General features: G+C 41.8%; 1 long non-coding RNA gene across 5 annotated transcripts in view; it reads right to left on the reverse strand.

The window, feature by feature from the left end:
* LOC121821292 (uncharacterized) overlaps positions 1–16,568 on the reverse strand; it is a 133,535-nt gene that overhangs the window by 13,948 nt on the left and 103,019 nt on the right. For 3 of the 5 annotated variants that reach the window (XR_006062020.2, XR_006062019.2, XR_013043325.1), the window contains exon 5: positions 1,415–1,572. This is a non-coding gene — a long non-coding RNA (uncharacterized LOC121821292). Of the gene's footprint in view, positions 1–172; positions 1,573–16,568 lie in introns of those variants that run through there. The other 2 variants (XR_006062021.2, XR_006062018.2) reach the window with 1 other exon arrangement.

Below are 16,568 nucleotides of genomic sequence, written 5' to 3' on the forward strand. Positions count from 1 at the left end.
TTTAAACCCAGGACTAAGGATTCAGAGGCAGGTGGATCTCTGAGTTCGAGGCCAGCCTGGTTTACAGAACGAGTTCCAGGACAGCCAGGACTACACAGAGAAACCCTGTCTCAAAAAATGAAAGCAAAAATAAAATAAAATAAAATAAAATAAAATAAAATAAAATAAAATAAAATAAAACAAAATAAAAAAGGAACTTTTACTGTGGGTGTTGGGCAAAGCACACACTCGGAGACTCCTGCAGAACACTAAATGCCCATTCCCTCTGGTCTTTCATTTATTCCAACAAGTTCATTCCTTGGCAAGCACACAGCATCTTAGGGACCTGTGGGTTTACTGTTTCTCATTAAATCTGGGATACCATGCCATGCAGTCAACCTTTCTGTGTCTTGGTTTCCCTACCTGTCAGTGCAATTACTACATGTGTAGAACTACCTAACATACAGTAGCTCTGTCAACCACCTGACTTCCAAATAGAAATTCCACCCCACCCTTCTGTCCCATTCAGCCAATCACTTAAGCATTAACCAAAAGCTATACGTATTCGACAGAGATCTTCAATTCAACCTGCCCCAAACAAAGTCTCATATTCTTCTCGAAACCTTTCTCCATTGTACATTTTACATTTTCTATAATTTAGAGAACTAAGTGAATTGGAAGCTCATGCTGTGCTCCTAATTTTGATAGACTTCTGAGAGCTTTCTTCCTCTACTCTTAGGGTGAGTAGATTAGAGAGTTGGAACACAAAGTCCAAAGTCCTGACACAGAATTGTCTGCAAAGAAAACTGCATGTGAAATTTATAACCGAATGGGAAGGAAAATGGGCTGTTTTGAACTTATTTCAGAAGTGTATTTACTTTCTTGTTTATTCATTTGTTTATTTATTCGGTGCTGTTGATTATTTCTTTGTAAATGTTTACATTCACTTATATACTCCCCAGTACAAGTAGTTCTGACTGCCAAATATGTTATGGCATTAAACTTTTTTTTTCTAGTGCTTCTTCATTATGTTTATTGGTACACGTGTTTGGAATGTTTAAATGTTTCGTCTTTTAGTGGCAATTAAGAAAGAAATAAACACTAAATCTCCCTCCCTCAAGCCACAGCAATAAATCCATAGGTCTAAATGTCAGGAGAAACAATTCTTTCTGCTAACCAGACAAAGCTGAGATTTTTACATCACAGGGATGTCCCGGAGTCTTCAGATACAATGTTTATACTAGAAAGCTGAAATAAACAGGTCCTTCCATATGTAAAAACATTAGAGTCTTACATTTGAAGAAAAATACAAAAAGCTTTTTGTTATTGTGCTGGTGGCTTGTCATACATAATTCCCTCTCACCAGTAGACACACAGATATTGTTTATTATTTTTAGAAATATGTACATGCTGTGGATGCCAGGCTGTAGCTCACCAAAGCTGGTGCTTTGTGATGGACATGGAGTACAGTGTTCACCTTGTCTTCTGACATTCCAGAGGCCACCCACATCCACACAGTCAGACTTCTTGGAAAACTGCTCTGGTCATGGCCCAGTGCTCAGTAAGTATTCAGGGGCTTCCCAAGGCTCAAGGCTGCGGGGCAGGAGTGGAAACAGAATCATAAAATAAATGCCTTTCACATGACTGATCTCAGAGCACCTCTGGACCTCCACGAGCCAGTAAATCAACGGAAGCTCTGCTCTCTCTCCCCACAACCTTTCCCACTTCCAGCTGGAGAGTCCCGTGAGTTTTACTGAAATAGAATCTCCCGTTTGACTTTGTTTTTTCTTCTGGGATAATTAACATTTACATGTTTTTTGTTTTTTGTGGTTTTTTTTTTTTTTTTTGGTTTTTTTGAGACAGGGTTTCTCTGTGTAGCTTTGCACCTTTCCTGGAACTCACTTGGTAGCCCAGGCTGGCCTTGAATTTACAGAGATCCGCCTCGCTCTGCCTCCCGAGTGCTGGGATTAAAGGCGTGAGCCACCACCGCCCGGCCTCATTTACGTGTTTTTTAAAAATAATGAGGTTCCCTTTTTCTAGAGGCCTAGCTATGCAGGTCAAATCCAACCAAGGTACCCATGTCACTTATGAGCAGCAACCAGTTAATTCAGTAAAAGATTAAAAAGTGGGATGCTAAGGCCGGGCGGTGGTGGCTCACGCCTTTAATCCCAGCACTCGGGAGGCAGAGCCAGGCGGATCTCTGTGAGTTCGAGGCCAGCCTGGGCTACCAAGTGAGTCCCAGGAAAGGCGCAAAGCTGCACAGAGAAACCCTGTCTCAAAAAACCAAAAAAAAAAAAAAAAGTGGGATGCTAATCCTACATCAAGGAGGTACAGATTAAAACTACATTAACATTCCATTTCACTCCAGTCGGAATGACCATCATCAGGAGTACAGATAACAACAAACGCTGGTATGGATGTGGAGAAGGGGGAAACACTTTTATAGAAATCGTTAGGAGGTTTCTCAGGAATACCATATGGCCCAACCACACTACTCCTGGGAATATACCCTAAGGACTCTATTTCTTTTTTTTTTTTTCTTTTTCTTTTGGTTTTTCGAGACAGGGTTTCTCTATGTAGCTTTGCACCTTTCCTGGAACTCACTCTGTAGCCCAGGCTGGACTTGAACTCACAGAGATCCGCCTGGCTCTGCCTCCGAAGTGCTGGGATTAAAGGCGTGCGCCACAACCGCCCGGCAGGACTCTGTTTCTTAATACAGAAATACTTACATATACATGTTCATTGATGCTCTACCAACAAACACTAGGAAATGGAATCAACTCAGATGTCTAGAAACTAATGAATGGATAATGAAAATGTGATATATATAAATATATAATATATGTATATGAATATTACTCAGCTGCAAAGAAAAGTGAAAGCATGAAGTTTGTAAGTAGATGGATGGAGCTAGAAAAAAGGAAGTATAGAGTGAAGTCACCCAGAAGAAGAAGACAGATTTCACATGTTCTCTGTCTTATGAGGGCCCTAGCTTCAAAACTTTTGTTTTGTTTGTTTAACATGGTTAAATGTGGAACCTAGGAAACCAGAACCATTGGCAGCCTAGGGGATGAATTAAGACTTGGGGGGACAATAGAAATATAGGTGAAATAGGAGCAGATGGGAGAATGCTAGGGGCAGAAGGGCTTGAGCTGCTAGTAGAGTGAGGGGGGTGGGGAAGTGAGGGACCAGGCAAAGGCTTAGCCACAATGAAGTAGACATGAAGAAGCTACTTAGCTATTAGTGATCTTGTAATCCAAGTTAAAAAAACACACACGTGTGTGTGTGTGTGTGTGTGTGTGTGTGTGTGTGTGTGTGTAATAAGAAGGGATAGTAGAACGTATGTGATGTCAAATAACAGAGGGCGAATACTAGGCTAATGGTTTAAGTTGGCATGGGGATGGGGGAGTGGGAAAAAGGGTAAGGGTGGTTTAACTAAAACTAAGCGTATATGAAGAAGGCTTATGAAACCACACTGGCTTGTTAGCTAACTAACAATATCATTTTAAAACCCAGTTCGAACAGAAGTACATTAGTGAACATTAGTGAACAATACTACTCCAAGAAGCAATGAAAAGTCTTAGTGCCAGACATGGCTTACCTCCCTATGAGTCAGGGAAGCCCCGGAAGGCTCTAAAACAATATGCTTGCTCGTGGCTGCCTACCATAACTAGATGGTAAGATTCTGCTGAAGACACCGAATGTTTTGTTTGTAGGCCACAGAGAAATCAGTCCTGAACTGTTCAGGAAACTCTTCCAGCTAGATAGCCTCCCTGGTGCTGGAAGGTGTTATACAGGCTGCTGGGGGAGAAAGGGCATCGATGGCCATACCTAGCACTGGACCTCACATGCTATAATATCGACCCGATAGGCAAGATGTTTCCTCTGCTGCAATAGGGGCAAGACAGTCAGAGGCTGTAACCAACCACTCTCCTGATTGGATCTGAGGTCTGCTCCGCAGCAGGGGATTCCTGTTTGATACTGTAAACGTGGTCCAAAAAGCCATGGCTAGGGAAGTTATAGGTCCTAGAGGAGAACCTATTGTTGTTTATAATAGTCCTGCTGTCAGACTGACTTCTAAATATTTATGTTTCTATCCATAGATTTTCATCACTTCCAACCTTGGTCAGAGAAGCTTCCTATTGCAATGGGTAGTGGTTAATGCAGAAACACATTACTGTTCAAAGTACTCAGCATTAAGTGACTGTGATAGCAACACCATCTCCCACAGGAGGGGGGCAGAATGAATGTAAGAGGCAGAGGACGGGGAGGAGGGTTGTGAAATGTATGTTTCACATATGTTTTCTGCATCTGACAAGGCTATTACATACATGAATTAACAGCAGCTGTGGTTACCTACACAAGACCGGCATAAGATCAAGCCAGTTAAAAATCCCAGCATGGAGAGGAGAGGGGCCCACAAGGCCCCACCCCTAGCTGAGGAGTTATTGGCGGTTAATGGTTTGGGGTGAGGGTTGCTTTTCTGGTAGGTTCTCCATGCCTCAGTGAATGGCCCACTCCTGTGCATGTACAAGTAGCATTAGTTGGATTCATATATATATATATATATATATATATGAGAGAGACAGAGAGAGAGAGAGAGAGAGAGAGAGAGAGAGAGAGAGAGAGAGAGAACATGAAGTTTAGAGGGAGATATGATGGAGGCAAGGGTCCTGAAGGGAGTTGGAAGGGAGGAGTGAGGGATGAATATGATTAAGATACATTGTATATATATATGAAATTTTGAAAGAATAAATTAACCAAACATGATGGAAGCCAGATTCATTTTTTTCTCCTTTGGACCTCAGGTGCACAAGTTGAGTTTACCTTGACTCCATCCCCACACGCTATGGCCACAGGCTTCTGCAAAACCTCATCCTCATTTAATTTTCTTCCTCTTCATCCTCTATTCTCACTTCCCTCCTCCTGAGGAGACACCATTCCAACTTCTCTAATGTGGGTCAGATACGGGTGCATCTCAAAAAGCCACAGCACTCTTTTTATCTCTGTAGATTCTAATTTACATAAACGATAGGCCATCGCTTGACTTCCCTTTCCCTCTCGACACTGAGCTTTTTTAGATGTGTCCATTTTCCTGTTTGCCGTGACTTCCAGCTACAACAGAGTACTCTCCTGTGCATTCCCAACCTACTTTTCATCCGTTTTCAAGTAACAGATACTTGCTACTACAGACAAGTGTGGGTTCAGTGTTCTAATCAATGAACCCTGATGGGTTTCTATAGAGTAATAGACAACAGCACATGCTTTGGCTCAACTAGCATGCACAGATCAGGTTTTCCTCTACGCTCAGATTGCTCTTCCAAATGGTTATGCCAGTCAGTTCTTCCTTCAGGAGGATTACTGTGAACAGGATTTGGTATCACATAGCCCTCTATTCTCTGTCAATGTCAACTTTAAATCTATAATTCGCAAAGTTAATTACTAATGAAATTGGCAGGCTTTTAAAATACTTGTCAATTATGTCCTTGGGAGAAAAACAAAGCGGTTTATTCCATACAGAATCTTGTATCTGTCGAAGCTGTTTAAGCTAGTTTTCTGCAATGAAAAGTAGACACTGACTCAGTCGCTATAGTAATGTGGTCATGAGATAGTAACTTAAAGGATGAGCCTGACTCCCATCTTCAGAGGCGTCTGTCCGTGGCCAGCGTGTCTCCACTGCTCTGTGGTGAAGTAGAACTTCATGGCAAAGGTTTATGGTAGAACAAAGCTGCTCCCTTCATGGTGACTGGGAAGAAGGAAGGGTAAAAGGTGCTATGGTCCAAATATCTCTTTCCAGAGTCCACTACCAGTGGTATCATTTCCTCCTAGGAGGCCCCACATCCTAAAGGTTCTGTGACATCTCAGTAGTACTGGAGGCTGGTGATCAAGTCTCCGACCCATGAGCCCTTGAAGGACGAACCAGACCCAAACTCGAGCAACTGTACTTCCATTTACCTCCTAGTTCGCCTATACTTTTTTATTTTATTTTCCTTTTTTCAAGATTCTCTTCTTCTACACCGTGATTTGCTGTTTTGTGATTCTCTACCTATGTGGTCTTCCTTGGTGATCTTGCTCATTTCTCTGGTCTCAACCACCACCCATCTGCTGGGCATTTCCATGCCCATCTCCACCATCCAGATTTCCCTTCTACTTATTGGTTTGGACTTTTTGTTTGTTTGGGTTTTTTTTTTGTATTTAAGTTTTTTAGACAATATTTTTTGATCATGTTTTTCCCTCCCCCAACTCTTCCCAGACTCTCCCCACCTCCCTACCTACCAACAGAGCTTCATGTTCTCTCTCTCTCTCTCCCTCTCTCTCTCTCTCTCTCTCTCTCTCTCTCTCTCTCTCTCTCTCTCTCTCTCCCTCTCTCTCTCTCTCTCTCTCTCTCTCAAAAAAAAAGGACAAGCTAACATTAAAGGAAGGAAGGAAGGAAGGAAAGAAGGAAGGAAAGGAAAGGAAGGAAGGGACTCAGAACAAACAAACAAAAAGCCAATAAGACAAAGCAGGGGGAGTCAAAATGAATGAAACTAAACAGCTCATTTTGTGTTGGCCAGTTATCCCTGGGCCTAGGCATGGGGCATAGTGAGGGTAGGACTCTATGTCCACTTCCCCTTCTAAGTACTGGGACTCGTCTGACTTGAACCTATACAGTTTCTATGTGTGCTACCACAGTCTCTAGGTCATATGTGCATCAGTCCTATTGTGTCTGCAAGATACTTTTCCACCACCTCTGACTCTTAAAGTCTTTCTTACTCCTCTTCTCCATAGATCCCTGAGCCTTGAGGAGAGGACTTTGGTAACATCCTGCTAAGAGCTGCTGGTAGCAATGGCTTTACCAGAGACCATGGGAGTATACACAGGTGACAACTAGGATTTAACAGATCAACCTACCAGATGAATATAAATTCTCTGTTGGGAGCTCCATTTGGCAAAGCCATGGAGCTAATGACTGTTAATGACCAGTTGCTCTTGTCTGTAACTTTCTCATATGCCATCACTATATCTCCCTAAAAAGAACAGTTGTGAGGTTCTTTCCACAGTCCATTGGTAGTGTGTTTTACATCTTTGGGTGCACATACTGCTGTGGATGGTCAGGAAGATGATTTCTGCTTAAGCTGTATAATTCTGATTAAGAGAAATAATATCAGAATATTTTTCTTAACTGACACAGGAAAGTAACAGTAGTCTCAGTTACAAAGACAGACTTTTATATGTTTAACTAAAACCTTAGAGCAAATTCAAAACAGACCAACTGCCCCTGCTAAATCAAGATCAGAACTGAAGCAACTTTTGGAGATATAACCCTCTGCAATAATTCTCTTTCTGCATGTACCCCCAACCACTCAAGGTTTGGCCAACTACAGTTATTGTTAAATCCTGAATTTCAATGTCATTCTCTGTCTGGGAAAGAGTTACATGCTTGGCCAAGCATTACTCACTGGCCAGGCAGCACGACCTTCCTAGCCTGAGAAAAACTGTGTGACTTATCATGTGTTATGAGAATGGGTCGGGCCCTGAAAATGTAACATATAATTGTCCAGAGTCTGGCTGTAAGATGAGGAGAAGGAATGAGAGAATGTATGAATGAATGTGTGTGTGTGCTGAAAAGGAGATTTAGCTAAATTTGAAGGAGTAATGTGAGAGAATGTGCTGAAAGTGTGTGTGTGTGTGTGTGTGTGTGTGTGTGTGTGTGTGTGTGTGTGTGTTGAAAGAGAGATGTAATGAATGTGAAGAAATGTGAGAGTAAGGTGAGAGGGTGAGTGAGAGAATAAATGAATAAAGAGTGAATGAATGATGCAGTAATGTGTGAAAGAATGTAACAGAGTAGAGAAATATATAGCTACATGTAAAGAGATGTGAGGAGGGCTGTGCAAAGCTATGTAGGGAGCTGTGTGAAAGAGCTGCTGCTATGTAGAGGAGCTATGTAAAGAGCTGGCTGTCAGTGTGTGTTAGAATGTATGTGTGGGTGTGCAGAGGGAGCTGAGGAAAGGGAATGAGTATCTAGGCAGGAAAGAGAGCAAGAGAGATGTCCAGAAAGAGATTCTGAGATGTATGTATGTAAAGAGAGATACATAGCTGTATGTAAAGAGATACAGCTGTGTGAGCCAAGAGAGATTTTCAGAAAAAGATTTTGAAGTAAAAGAGAAAACTACCATCAGAAAGCACGTGTTTCCTTATTTACCTGTCAGATAGATAGAAACTTATTTCTAAATGCCCTCAGATAAAAAAGTTTTCTGAAGTCCTGCTACTCCAAGATCTTCTATTCACAATCCTGGAGCAATTCTCAGGGACTGTCCTCCCCCGGACTGTGTTAACATCCCATTTAGGACTGAGTGCTCCTGAGGCACATTGTCCAGTTGTGTGTCTCTGTGTTGATTTCTGTCTATTGCAAGAATAAGCTTCTCTAATGAGGGTTGAGTGATCTGTAGGTACATCAACATGTCATTGTTCATTTAGCAGAATAATAGTAGGTTGTCCCCTAGGCCCATGCCCCATCTGATCTCAGGTTCTTTAATGGTGTTAGGTATGAATTCCATCTTGTTTTAGATTTTTAAGTGCTTATTGAGTATATTCTTCTAGGTGATTCCAAAGCTCTCAAACTAAGAGTAGCCCAAGCTGAATTTATTATCTTTGACATAAATTACACTCTAACTACCCCCTCTTGCTATTTCAAGGAATAGATAATCTCATAATGATTTCTTAAAACATTGTGTTGGCCAGTTTTATGTCAACTTGACACAAGCTAGAGTCGTTTGGAAAGAAGGAACCTCAACTGAGAAAAGTTTGGTTTGTGGGAAAGTCTATGAGGGTATTTTCTTGACTGATATGAGAGGGCCTAGCTTCCTGAGGAGCACCACCCCTGGGCTGGTGGTCCTGGGTGCCATAAGAAATGAGCAAGTCATGAGCAAGCAAGCCAGTAAGCAACACTCCTCCATAGCCTCTGCATCAGCTCCTGCATCAGGTTCCTGCTTTGAGTTCCTGTCTTGACTTCCTTTGGTGATGTTACTATAGTGTGAAAGTGTAAGCAAAATAAACCCTCTCCTCCCCAAGCTGTGTTTGGTCATGGTGTTTTATCACAGAAATAGGAACTCAACAGTAGATGTTAATCTGGGGTCCTTCGAGATTCTTTGCCTTTCCCTTCACAATGCCTTCCATCTCCATGTCCTTGTATCTGTGGTAACCTTCTAAATCATTCTTCCTCTGTATCAGCTCTAATAAGTGCCTTAAGTTTTGCCATCCCTTTAAAAAGGTAACTTTATTATATTTTATCTGTATGGGTGTTTTAGCCACACGTATGTCTGTGTGCCACATGGGTACCTTGTGCCTGGTACCTGTGAAGACCCAGAAAAGATCATTGGATCTCCTGGAACTGGAGCTACAGATGGTTGTGAGCATTGGGAATTGAATGGGTCCTCTGCAAGAGCAGCCAGTGCTCTTAACCACTGAGCCACCTCTCCAGCCCCCTGTTTTGTTCGTTTGTTGGTTTGGTTGTTGTTGTTGCTGTTGTTTTTTGTTTTGTTTTGTTTCTTGTTTTGGCTTGTTTGTGTTTGGTTTGGCTTGGTTTTATGAGATAGGGTTTCTCTGTGTAGCCCTGGCTGTCCTAGATCTTCCGCCTCCCAAATGCTAGGATTAAAGACGTGATAACACTGCCCTACTCAACTCCCAAGCCATCTCCTATCCAGATAGTTTAACTGCTACTTGTCTGTTATTACTTTCTTACTTACCTCCTCCTCCTCAAGTTTATCTTCCAGATGGTGGACACATTTTTTGAATACAGATTTGATCATCTTAGATCCTAAAATATTTCCCCTTATCCCCTCATCTGTGGACAACCATGAATCTTTTCTCAGAAGAAAGAAGAGCCACCTGTAATAAAATGGCGAACCTTCCCCATACTTTCAAGTCTCAGGATGCTACTACATCTGTTTCTTCAATGACCAGATAGCTTATTCTGTTTTCTGTTACCTTGATTTAATACCACAAACTAGTAAGTTATAAGGAAAGGAAACTTGCTTTTCCCACCCATGTGAAGGCTAGGAAGTTTGAGATGTTCCATACGTCTGATGAGGTCCTTGTTGCTTGTGCAGGGTCTCTGATGAGAGCCGGGCTTCATTGGGAGTAAAATAATAGCCGGGCGGTGGTGGTGCACGCCTTTAATCCCAGCACTTGGGAGGCAGAGCCAGGCGGATCTCTGAGTTCGAGGCCAGCCTGGGCTACAGAGTGAGTTCCAGGAAAGGCGTAAAGCTACACAGAGAAACCCTGTCTCGAAAAACCAAAAAAAAAAAAAAAAAAAAAAAAAAAAAAAAAATAACAAAGGCTGAGAGTCCTAGCGTGGATCTCCTCTCTTCATAGAAAAATCCATCGTCCCATTTGAACTAGAGCCTGTTCCACCTTTATTCTGCCTAATGTAATCCTCCAAGGTCCTCCTTCCAATACCACTGTCTGAGTTTCTACCTTGTTACTATCTATTATCTCACAGCAGAGATTAAATCTCAACAGAGTTTTGATAGGAATATTCATTCCACAGCAGCAGAACCCTGAGAGGGAGGCTTGGTCAAACTCACTCAGAGTATAAATGGCAAATTAACCAAAGCCAAAAGATATTAACAGTAAACCAGAAGTAAGATGTCTTAAAAACCAATTATGAGTGTCCAATCCAAAGGGACGGTGGCATCATTGGAGCTGAAGCTATAGCTGTAATGATTACCCTTGGTGCCAATCAGCCAAAGCACACGGAGAGCAAGGAGTCTAAAGCCAACACCCCAGGCAACTCCCAGTGACCCACAGCTGGGCTCGATGGTGTGGTTATCAAGCTTGTGGCTACTGGGAAAGAGATCATGAAGAATGAGTCACAGCCCAGAGTAACACTTTACACAGAGTGAATTTAAGTAGAACCAATATTGTATTTCTCTGTAAGACAGAGAAATACTAAAGCTTAGTTAATCTGGGAGCTCTGGTCTGATATGGAGTGATATTAAGGACAAATGTAGCATGAAAAGAAGTTCTCTTCTGTTCAGAAATGGGGAACTTACAGTTCAAATCAAACGACCATTTCCATACTTACTTCTCCATTCTTAGAAACTTGAATAACACTTGAGTTAGTCATGTATCAAATACCATGTATTTTTGGGGTCCTGTTTTCCAGGTAGCCTCACTGGTGATGTGAGTAGCAATCCAGTCATCCTTGTTCCACATCTAGCATCTTCCTATGAGTGAGTACATACCATATTTGTCTTTCTGAGTCTGGGTTACCTCACTCAGGATGATTTTTTCTAGATCGATCCATTTGCCTGCAAACCGTATGATGTCATTGTTTTTCTCTGCTGAGTAGTATTCCATTGTGTATATGTGCCACAATTTATTTATCCATTCTTCAGTTGAAGGGCATCTAGGTTGTTTCCAGGTTTTGGCTATTACAAACAATGCTGATATGAACATAGCTGAGCAAGTGCTCTTGTTGTATGATTGAGCATTTCTTGGGTATATGCCCAGGAGTGGTATAGCTGGATCTTGGGGGAGATTGATTCCCAATTTTCCAAGAAAGCGCCATATTGATTTCCAAAGTGGTTGTACAAGCTTGCATTCCCACCAGCAGTGGAGGAGAGTTCCCCTAGTTCCACAACCTCTCCAGTATAAAGTGTCTTCAGTGTTTTTGATCTTAGCCACTCTGACAGGCGTAAGGTGGTATCTCAGAGTTGTTTTGATTTGCATTTCCCTGATGATTAGGGATGTTGAGCAATTCCTTAAATGTGGAGAAATAGATGAGATCTACATGAACAGCCTGGTCATGAGTGGGAACAATGAAGGGCGACGGTCGAGGGAAAGAGAGTGGGAGATCCTAGCTGGATCAAGAAAAGAGAGGGAGAACAAGGAATAGGAGACCATGGTAAATGAAGACCACATGAGAAGGGGAGGAAGCAGAGAGCTAGGGAGGCCCACGGAGATCCACAAAGATACCCCCGCAAAAGACTGCTGGCAATGGTCGAGAGACAGCCGGGACTGACCTACTCTGGTGATGGGATGGCCAGACACCCTGTTAGTTGTGCCATAAACCCCATCCAAGGTCTGAGGAATCTGGATGCAGACATCCACGGCTGGGCCCCTGGTGGAGCACTGAGAGTCTAATTAGTGAGAAAGAAGAGGGTTTATATGAGCGAGAATTGTTGAAGCCAAGGTTGGATAAAGCACAGGGACAAATAACCAAATGAATGGAAGCACAGGATCTATGAACCAAAGGCTGAGGGGCCCCCAACTGGATCAGGCCCCCTGAATGGGTGAGACAGTCATTTGGCTTGATCTGTTTGGGAGGCAGCTGTGTGTTGGTGCCGGGTCCTGGACTCGTTGCATGAGTTGGCTGTTTGAATCCTGGGACTTATGCAGGGACACTTGGCTCGGTCTGGGAGGGGGGAATGGACCTGCCTGGACTGAGTCTACCAGGTCGATCCTGGTTCTCAGGAGAGACCTTGATCTGGAGGAGGTGGGAATGGGGGGTGGGCTGGGGGGAGGGGGGCGAGAGGGGGAGAACAGGGGAATCTGTGGCTATTATGTTGAACTGAATGGTGTTGTAAAATAAATAAAAAAAAAATACCATGTATTGGTTTTCACAACAACATTGTTTCAACTAGAATAGGGGTAGCCCAGTCTAAAGTTTTAAGATCTCCAAAAAGTATCTCAAACTCTAGAATTAAGTATGATATCATTTTAAAAGAAAAAAAAAGTTAGCATCAACCTCCAGATTTATAATAATTACATATCGGTTGGGATTCCATCTTGTCCTTCCAAAAAATTAGACCTAATACAATATTGGCTTATACAAATCAATAACCTACTCCTTCCTCATAGAAGAGAAAAACCTAGAGGTAGAATACTTAGGATTGGTGTGGTGCTCTGGAGTCCAAGGGAAGAGACTTCCAGTCACAAGCTCACGTCTTTGTCCGTCCTGGGAAAACAGAGGAGCTGTGCACGTTTGCCCCTGGTCCACTGGCCAGAGCTTAGGCATGTGGCCACGCATTGCTAAAAATCAAGACGGGAAACACAGCCTTCATTCTCAGCAGGTTTAAAAGCCCAAACTCCGGGGTTTCTGTTGCTAAGGAGGGAAGGAATACGGAAGGACAACTTAAAAATGTCGTCTCTGTGTACCTCAATCTCATCCTACAATTGCCACCAAATTTATTCTCCTTCTTTCTACGTTCCTTCAGAGTTAAAGAGAATAGAATCAGGTTCATTTCTGCAATGAAACTATGATGTGCGAAAATCATGACACACCATACTTTTCAGTTTGTTTCATTAAGTGAATATGGACTTTAACAGTAGTAGCACAATGCAAACTTTCCAAAACTGAATATTAAGAAAAAATCCAAAAAAGCACAGTTTCATATGGCATACAATACATAAATAGAAAAAAAAAAAACATGGTGAAAAAAAAAAATCAAGGAACGGAGCTCAAAAGACTTCTCCAGAAAGATTCATTGGCAGGCTCAAGCTACAAACCCCAATTTGCACAAGCAGGGCAGAGACCCTCCCATTTTTATTTTCTCTTAAGTGTCTTCTGGACTCGCCTCCTCAGACTGTTTCTCTCTCGTCGCCACAGCCGTTACTGTCCACTCCAGCGGCAAGCAGTTTCTTGAATAACTTGAATGTGATTTATGGAAAACGTGTGACTCTTTCTCAAACGTATGGGCTCTTCTGAGTGTTCCCCGTGGGCCCCCTTTCCACCTCTCTGCTGTGCTGCCGTGGGAGGCAAAGGACTTGGGTGGAAATGGGTCGTGGATGTCAAGATACAACATTTGGAGTGGTAAGACCCTGGCCCAAATATTTGAATACAAAAACCAATCAGTGCCTACCTAACTGTGGAATGTCAGGGGAAATTATGATCATCTTAACGTAGTCAACCACATGTCTCTGGTAGAAACTTCTTTGTCAGATTCCAATCAAAAGGACGCTGCATCTTCTTTATAGGGCCAATAGATTGTTTTCTAAGCAGCGCGTCCAGGTTTTCCTTTTAGGAACCACTGCTCGCTCTGAACTCTGCTTCTTAGGTCTTAGCCCACGGTTTTTAGCTTTTCTTTCAAACGACCAAGCTGAGAGAAGCAACGTCTTCTTACAGTTAGCATGGTTTCTCAGTACCAACACAGCACAGTGTGGGAACTCTGGGTGCCCTGGGATGCTGGTCCACTTCAGTGGTTTCCTTCCTGTCCTGTTGCAGTTGTCTTAGCTCACGGACTTGTGCTCAGCCGCCACAACTAAAACATTGAGTCTAGTATTTCTAGGTAAACCTCCACCATACCCATATAGTACCGAACAGACTGCAAGGCTTTGCGCGAAGCTCACAGCACCAATTCTACGGTTTAAAGGAGAGTTTGGCTCCTAAGCCTCAACTCTGCCCAGTGGCGATGTCCCAGCAACTCTAAAACTGGAAAAGGAGCCTCTTTGACTCTTGTAAAGTTTCAAACCTGATCTCAAAACTCTGCTGTACCAAGAGCTACCGTTAGGGGCTTTCTAAACGTGTTCAGTTACAAGAAGTAAAATTACACGGTTATCGTTTTCCCCAATATAGGAACCGATACTGAAATTACTTCATGTTTTTGTTGACTTCTGTTGTTAAATGTAGTTTTTTATAGGAACCCATACTGAAATTACTTCATGTTTTTGTTGACTTTTGTTGTTAAATGTAGTTTTTTATAGGAACCCATACTGAAATTACTTCATGTTTTTGTTGACTTTTGTTGTTAAATGTAGCTTTTTAAAGATGTATTCGTATATTAGTTAGACTTTTAACTTAGAGTGTATGACCTAGATGGGACCAAAAAGAAGGCATATGAGGCCATGCATGTGAGGCTGGCTATGGAACTGACTTGATATACATTTCGTTTTATAAGAATCTACATGAACAATTTGCCTCCAAAGAAGAAAAGGACTTCGAAGTGATTTTCCTGAGGACAGGGCACACAAAACTAGTAAGTTTTCACATAGTTGGGTTAAAGGACATGTGATTACTAAATCAGTGTGCTATGATTAGGGGTAGGCATGTCCCAATGTCCCACCGCTCTTCTTAGGAATGGCAACTTTGTGAACCAAGACAGCCTTTACAACATGTGGGAGAAAGTTAGAGACTAGCTACACAGAACTTGGGCAGCGAGAAAGCTAAGTGATACTAAAGGAAGACGCTAAATATGTTAGAAAGCCTGTCTCTAAAAAGGACATCATAGCAGAGACAGGATGGCCTTGGGATGCTGTTAAAATATCGTGATAGAGTGGGAAAGTTCCAGAGGGTCTGTGGGCAAGCAAGAGATGAATAGCTTCCCTCCCAACTAGAGAGAGAGAAGAGATAGAATTTGGTTGCCAATAGTTCCAATAGTTAAGGATTATCTATCAACAAAGGTACAAACATCTACCTGGCTTTTTGTTCATTGCTTTTCATTTTGTTTGGACAAGTGCCATTAAAAATAATAACCATGTCCTTTAATTCTAATAAATACTTACATATCGCTAAGCTAACGAGAGCTACCTAGTTCTGTACTCTTGTTAAAGTGAGCGACTCTACAATACGATCTCTACTCCACCCACTGGGGCTAGTCTCTCACCTGGTAATAGATCCCATAAAAAGACATCAGATAATAAACAGTAAGTCAAAAGTAGCACTCAAAGACTCACCAAAAATATATTATGTGTTTGCACTATGATTTTTCAATGTTTCTCAAATTCATACTGTCACTAGCAAAGAAATAAACACTAACAGATAGTGAATTTTTAAAATTAATGTCGAGGGTGACCTTGGAAACTTTCATAACAAGCTCGGGGTTTCTTTTTGAGAAATAAACGTATTTATAATTATTGTGAACTCCCTTTGTTCTGATAAAACCATGTTTTGCTTTTCCAGGTGAACAATGGATTATCAGCAATCCTCGATTGCGTCCATTTTAGCAACAGAATGAAGGCATAAGCCATTATTGAGGAATTAGCAGGTAGGACAAATTTTCTTTCATCAAAGTCATTATTGCTTCAGAAAAGAGAGAGCAGATAAAATACAACAATAATTATTACAGGTAATAGGAGGAATTATGTCTGAGAAAGGACTGTTTCAGACAAATGAGTCCATTTGAACAATCAATAACATTTCAACACTCCTTTTATATGTGATTTTGTGCTTACAGTTTGTGGTTAGAGTTCTTTTCACACCGAAGGATTCATCTTATTGGTTCTCTGGAGAAGTACAGGAGTTGAAATAGAAGAACTAAAGTGCTTGTGTATCAAGGCCTGTCAAGTCACTTTGTGCACACAATCGATCTTCCACATAAACACATCCTTAACATAGTGCATTCTTATTGCTTCAAAATAGCTAATGAAATCATCAAGTTACTTTTGTTAGAATTGCTTCAGATGACTAAAACATCAATTTGCTTCTGATTGGAATTCAGACAACTTGCTGTCAAAACAGTAGCCAATTTAGTTTGTTTGGTTGTTTTTCGTTCATTTTTGTTTGTCTCTCTTTTTGAGACAGGCTCTCACCCTGTAGCTCAGGCTAGCCTTGAACTCAAAGCAATCCTCCTGCCTCAGCTTTCTTTTTTTTCTTTTTATTACAAAAGTTT

The sequence above is a fragment of the Peromyscus maniculatus genome, chromosome 11 (assembly GCF_049852395.1).
Source record: "Peromyscus maniculatus bairdii isolate BWxNUB_F1_BW_parent chromosome 11, HU_Pman_BW_mat_3.1, whole genome shotgun sequence".
Classification (NCBI taxonomy): domain Eukaryota; kingdom Metazoa; phylum Chordata; class Mammalia; order Rodentia; family Cricetidae; genus Peromyscus; species Peromyscus maniculatus.